Source organism: Pseudochaenichthys georgianus, chromosome 10 (assembly GCF_902827115.2).
Source record: "Pseudochaenichthys georgianus chromosome 10, fPseGeo1.2, whole genome shotgun sequence".
NCBI lineage: Eukaryota > Metazoa > Chordata > Actinopteri > Perciformes > Channichthyidae > Pseudochaenichthys > Pseudochaenichthys georgianus.
Window position 1 is genome coordinate 31,271,633 of NC_047512.1, and position 7,284 is coordinate 31,278,916.

A 7,284-nucleotide genomic window follows, 5' to 3' on the forward strand; every position below is an offset into this window, starting at 1 on the left:
CTGTCGATTGATTTGACAGTGATATCTACTGTTTCGCAACATGTTCTCTATCTATGGCTATACTGGGAGTTGTAGTTTTAAAAGACGTTTTCGTATTTCCCATAATAAGAAGTTGCCAGTATTAAACTGTACATCCCTGGAGGTTTAGGGGATAGGAAACACTCACATTTAAAACATTTAAAACGAGAGCCTGGTTCTGGTCCAGGCTCTCGTCATATTCTCACGCCTAGACTACTGCAACTCCCTCCTGGCTGGTCTACCTGCATGTGCCATCCGACCTCTGCAGCTCATCCAGAATGCAGCTGCTCGCCTGGTCTTCAACCTTCCTAAATTCTCCCACACCACGCCGCTCCTCCGCTCCCTTCACTGGCTTCCAATAACTGCTAGAATCCACTTCAAAACAATGGTACTTGCGTACCATGCTGCGAATGGATCTGGCCCTTCCTACATCCAGGACATGGTTAAACCGTACACCCCAGCACATGCACTCCGCTCTGCATCAACCAAACGGCTCGCTGCACCCTCGCTGCGAAGGGGACCCAAGTTCCCATCAGCAAAAACACGTGGGTTTGCTATCCTGGCTCCAAAATGGTGGAATGAGCTCCCCATTGACATCAGGACAGCAGAAAGCTTACACACCTTCCGGCGCAGACTGAAAACTCATCTCTTTCGACTCCACTTCGAGCGATAGAACTATTAACAAAGCACTGATATACTAATAAAGGGCTGGCTTATCTTATCTTCTTAGGAACAAAGGAGGGGTTTGGTCTGATTGTCGCCCCGCGAACACGATCACCACGAATCAAAAGGCAACTCGGGTGCACCGACAGAGCGGTCAGCTCTTGGCCAAAGTCAAGGCAAGCAGCAAAGCTGTTTTCAATGATAGTGCCTTCAGGGAGGTGAGCTCCAGAGGCTCAAATGGTTTTGTAACCAAAGCCTCGAGCACCAACGGCAGATCCCATTGCGGGGTGGAGACATGCACCACTGGGCGCTGCACAAAATGTGTCATAAGTGGTTGACTAAAGGCTGACCTGCCGCCAAATCCCTCATGACAGGACGAGATGACTGCTGCATACACCTTAACTGTGTAATGAGCAAGCTCCCTGTCCACCAGTATCTGTAAATAGGACAGCATAGAGCCCAATGTACAGGATAGAGGCTCTAGACTCCTTTCTTCACACCACTGCTGGAATCCCAACCACTTCGTCCTGTAACAGGCTGTGGTGGATCCTGCTCTTGCTGCCTGGATAGTCTGTATAACTTTGTCAGACAGTCCACCCTGTCTCAGCCTGTCCCTCTCAGGAGCCAAGCCTGAAGAGGTTGGCCCAGAGTGGGTAACGCCCCTATTGCACCTGCTTCCTGAGACAACGCCCCCCAGTACTGAGGAACCGTCCAGGGCTGGCCCAGCATCATCTGTGTCATTTCCGCGTACCACGGCGTCGAGCGGCGACCTGGGGCTACCAGGATGACTGACAACCGTTCTCGTCTCACCCTCTCCAGGAGGGGGAGATTGAGACGCAGTCTGCCTGCATCGAGCAAAATAATAATGTCCGTAATAATGTCCGTAATAATGCCGTGACTACAGTACACGGCGGCGTGCGTTAAAGCTTGCCGGCGGGCGTCTCTGAAGCCCGACCAACAACCAATCACATGAAACTCCCGCCCCGGACACACAAGCACGCGGTTTGATTGGCTAGAGCTTGTTCTGGCATATGATTTGATTGGCTGACGCTTCCGTCGAAGCTTCAAAAGTTGAACATTGCTCAACTTTTGAAGCGAGCAACGCGAGCAAAGCGAAGCGACGCTTCCACAATGCAGTTCGGCAAAATGTGACGTCACCCCATTCAAAGTGAATGGGCAGAAGCGTTGAAGCTTCAATGCACGCCGCCGTGTGGACGGGCCGTGACGGTGAAATACATTAATCGGAGCTATCACACTAGGCGAGGTGTGTTTTCTGACAACAACACGCCGGCCATAATGTCCCTGCACCCGCACAGTGCTTTTATCACACTCACATGCGCGCGCCCACCGGCTGCCCCCTTTACTGGAGTTACAACGGGGGCGGTGAGTGGGGAACCGTGTCTCACAATGGGTGCCCAGTTAATATCGTATGAAACGGATCTTGCCGAATTCAACGAGACATTATGGGGAAATGTGGGATTGTGGAGAGAAATGACTCTTGCTCTGGGATAAATGCAATTGTTTTTATTAAACGCATTTGTCACACACACATCACTTTTTATGACATTACAGTGGGAGGGGAACTCACCCTCGCGTCCCGGTGGATGGTGAGGCACACAGCTCTCGCCGCCGGGACGCTTCCTCCCACAGCCCGTCACTTCCGGGAGGACGGCCCACCCCACCCCGAAGCTCTCTGTCGACGCGGAGCCAATTATTCATCTGCCCGATGCTGCGGTCCAAATAATTGCTCCGATCCTGCGATGGAGAGACGGGGGCGTCCTGCGGAGGAGTAATCAGCGAGAAGCCCAACACACCAAGATTATTTGCCCATCCTGCTGCCTGTGGGAGCAGATGGGCTGCCAGGCTCTCATCAAGGGGGGGCACGCCGGTGCTGGCGTCTGAGTCGTGGGAGCGCCCGGCAGGCAGTGCAGGACGGTGAAGGCTCCACGCCGTGGTCAGGCCCCAGACATTCAAAGCAGAGATGGTGGGGATCGGCGCCCGCTATCAAGCCAGGGCACGAAGGACAGGCATGGGTCTCTTGAAGTGGCGACTCCATGGAAGTGAGATGCTTCTTCTTTACTTGCCCTTTCTTTCCGAAAATATGTATTTTTCTCTGTCAGGTGTTGTCTCGCTCGCTGAAGAGAAAAGGATGACAGTCAAGAGGCGTAGCTGCCTTATATACTGTGAGCCTGCGCGTGCATTCCGGCTACGTTTATACAACTTCAGTGTGTTAACGCTTGCGTATCATTGATGAGAGTAGTACCCATAGAGTCCAGTAGAGGGCGGAGCCTGTGTGAGATAGAACATGTAGGTTTATCGGCTTTCTTGTCAATAAAGGTTTACATGCCACTGTTTTTCACCAGTGAATTGTGCATCCATATTGTTAATAAATACCTACTGAACTTATATTTAATATAATGCATCATGTCCATGCCACATGACCTCCAACAAGGAATGTATTGATATAACTGAAGCTTATTAAGTTAGCTAACATAACATTTCTCATCAAATGACTTGTTCCAACTTGTACGTTAGCTTTAGCAAACCCTTGAGCACTACTTAGCTAGCTATAGTATGTGTATATTGTTAGCAAACTAGTTAACAGTTTACGTTCACATCAAATAGTACATTACTGTAAACATTTAACTAACATTAGCTAACTCTGTTTGACTTGACATTACCTTACTTCATTATTTGCAATTACATTACATTTTATGGTTGTATTGTTTACCTTGCTGTTACTGGTGAACAGTGGCGGTCGGCCCATAGGGGCGCTAGGGGCGCCGCCCCCCTCTTCCCACATTAAAAATCAAAACATTTAAAAAAATATATATTTAGAAAATATATATATATTTTTTTTTTTTAATAAACGAGGTAAATATTATATAATTGGTATCAGTAAAATGTATAATCTACAATAAAATCTCGTTTAAAATGGTGTTACGATGTCTAAAGTTACTGATAAGTCACTTGTTTCCTGCCTGGCCTTGCCCGTGTATCATTACCCTCTCTCGTCTGGGCGCTATGCACAGCGCCCAGACGAGAGTGCAGCAAGTGCAGCAGAAGCCGACTGTTGCTATCTTTAAACTATGCCGCCAAAACATAATTTCAGCCAATCAGCGTCATCAAATCTGATGGTCACAGGGCGCTTACGTCAGCGCCCGGTGCAGTCTGTGAGTTGTTTGGACTCGTATCCAAGGAGACAAAACAGGAAGCTGTCATTAGCAGCTAATGAAAACTCAGTTTTTGACGGAATTGAATTATGGATTATCAATAATTTTTTCAAAGTGACAGACACATTGGATTAACCTATGGATTAACCTTCAGCCGCGTTTTTCTCGTTTTTGATCAGAATAACAGCAAAAGGTGAGCATATCTCCGTGTTTTGCTACCTAAAGCTACATTGTGTGATGTCTGTATTTGCTTCCCCTGTCGCAAGTTCTGATCGCTCAGTGATGATACTTATATTTCTAGAATCTGTGGAATCTCAGCTTGTTAGCTAAGCTTGTTTGTGCATATCCGATAAGTATATCGATTGATTTATGCCTAGAGTGCGTTAGCATTTTTTCGCTCAGGGCTCATTTAGACACTTCTTGTGAGACTTGTGTTTTGTTTCGGTAAACATGGTTCATATCATCAGTTAGCTGAGTTTCTTCCTGTTAAATGAGTAGGACACATGAATAGTTTATTACATTTTAAGAAGCCCTGAGACACAGTTTCGTGAGAAAAAAAACGGGGGGGAAAGCTCCTTAACAGGTTAAATGGGAATTAAATCATTTTAAGTAATTTTGAGTGTTCCCAAAGCCCCGATGTTCTGCAGTTTGTGTGGGCCTACTGTACTGTTGCACAGTTTATACTGTAGAAACTATGTCCAGAACAAGGTGTTTGGAAGTTTTGGAAGATTCATAGCTAACCACACTGAAGATTATGGAAGTATTGATCAGTCTTCTCATATTTTTAAGCCTCAATTTGTCCTTCCCCCCTCCCCCCTCTAACATCACCAGAAGAAGAATTTAAGGGGTCTTTTCTCAATTTGTTTTACCGGGGGAGCATCCCCCCGGACCCCCCTAGTATTGTTTGGTTACCATTTCCACAGCCCCACCTAAAATAATTTCCACCAGCCGCCACTGCTGGTGAAGGCTGTGTGGCTCCTGATGATCATCTCTGGTGTTCACAGTTTTCAATGTTAAATCTTGTACGAAACTCGAGAAGTGAAAGGGGCAGACGGAGATGATGTGCATGAGGCTGGAGCTATGCAGATAAACCCCATTCTGATAAAAGCTTATGATTGTACATAAAAAAGGCACTGACACAATTGTTACATGATAACTGTTGGCTGGTGAGCAGTGATGTGAACACTTAGTTTAGAGCAAACTAACTACATAAGAGCCTTTGAACTGCAAAAAAGGTTGTTGACCAGCAGTAATCTGTAATTTCTCCCTCTAATCTGAAACATGTAACATTAGCTTCCTAAATCTCCAGTAGTGTAATTTTAAAAAACACCAACATACCTCACTTCATGCCTTATTTTGTTAGAGGACTGGCTTCCTCCTCATTTTCCCACGCCAACCGCTCAAGAAAGTTCTCTGACTGTAGTGTCAGAGTTATTACGACTGACCCTATCATTTTTCACTTCCATGTTTAAAAAAGATTTGTGTATCTATTCCCTGTGCAACCCTGTCTCCTAAAAATTACGTTCCCACAGAACTAAACTGCATTCTCAATTACGTTTAGCCAGAAACGTATTTTCTCCCACGTTATGTTCGTTATGAACGTATCTCAAATACGTTTATTTCTACATATCTTCTAGAAACATATTTTCTCCAACGTTACGTTTCTTATGAACGTATCTCAATACGTTTATTTTCTACATATCTTCTAGAAACTTTTCTCCCACGTTACGTTTCTTATGAACGTATCTTAAATACGTTTATTTTCTACATATCTTTACCATTTATTGTCTGAGGACGACCTAGAGAGTCTTGCTTATAATAATGATAATAGTCATTTATAAATATCATTTTAGAGCCCACATTTGAAATCAGTAGGCGAGGCTGTAATTTCGCCAGCTGTTGCTCTCATGAGCGAGGCAGAAAATAATAGTTTTAACATGCCAAAAAGCTGCTGTGTCGTTTATTGCACCTCAAACATTAAAACAAATCCAGAGTTACGTGTTTCTGTACTTCCTCTAAGAAGAAAGGACAGTAACAGAATATCTCTGTGACGCCAGATGTGGTGTTCGTATTGCGATATGATATCCAAAAAAAAATTCAGTTTAGGATGGCCGAAGACACTACACTACCCATAATCCCCAGCTATCGTTTGGGACTACAATCCCATTGACAAACCCCGTGATTAATCTTCAAACTCTGGGATTGGATGTTGGAGTGGCAGTGCGCCAAGGTTATGCCGAGCGCCAAACTCTTAGAAATGGAACGAAACCACGGCAGACTATTCAAAACTGGATTTGAACGCCCCCCGAGAACTACACATGCTGGCTATTGTGTTTCGCAACATGTTCTCTGTGGCACGTCTCTACTGGGAATTGTAGTTTTAAAAGACGTTTTCGTTTTTCCCAAAATTAGAAGTTGACAGTATTAAACTGTGTACAGCCCTGGAGGCTTAGGCGATAGGAAACACACATTGTACACATTGGTGTGTACAAATTTAAAACATGTAATTACTAAATGGGTTCAAATCGCTTGTATCCATAATGGGCAGCATTAATATATACCCACATGACAGCTCATTGTTACTTTGTAATTCTACTCCACTACAATTCAGAGGTTAACCTGGTATTTTTACTCCACTACACTTATTTGAGTTACTTTGCAGAAATGTGAAATATAAACAACCCTTAAACAACCCTTAAAGCAGACTTTAGTTACACCTGAGTAAAATTCAGGGAAAGGTGATTGTCAAGTGCCAACATCAGGAGAGATATTTGATTGTTGGTGCTTGAGAAGACTAAACATTTATCTGCAGATCTCTATAAAGTATGTTCATTAATCGTTATTCTCTACTAATAGTTAATTAAAAACTGTATATAATTGCTATTTTGCACATCCCTTTCAAGATTTCAAGATTTTCAAAGGTTTATTGACATATCATATACACAACCACAGTGTAGTTTTGCAATGAATGCAAATCTTAGGTCACAGCGCATTACAAGACATCTATCAATATGTGTGTATCTCCACTATTAAACTGTCAAATTCTGCACATGTCTTATAATATCTACATACATAAGGGTATAATTAATGCGTATAATATCAGTTAAAATAAGTGCTTCAACATAGTTAACATTGCAGGAAAGCAATATATTAGACGTTAAGTACTTTCTCAGGCTTAATATTTATCTGTAGATAGATACCCCCAAAGCTTTCTTCTTATTTGAAAGAAGACCTTAACCTAAAGTACTCTTTAATGTGTTAATAAAGGTTCATTAGTTTGTCTGTTTTGCACATCCTCATATTAATATCTTTGTACATCCAGCACTAAACTGTTTTATTGTAGAGATCACTTACAGTATCTTCTTGATTTTTTATATTCTATATTTCTATCATTGACCTTCTACTTTCCCCCTATGAAAGTATGTACTCT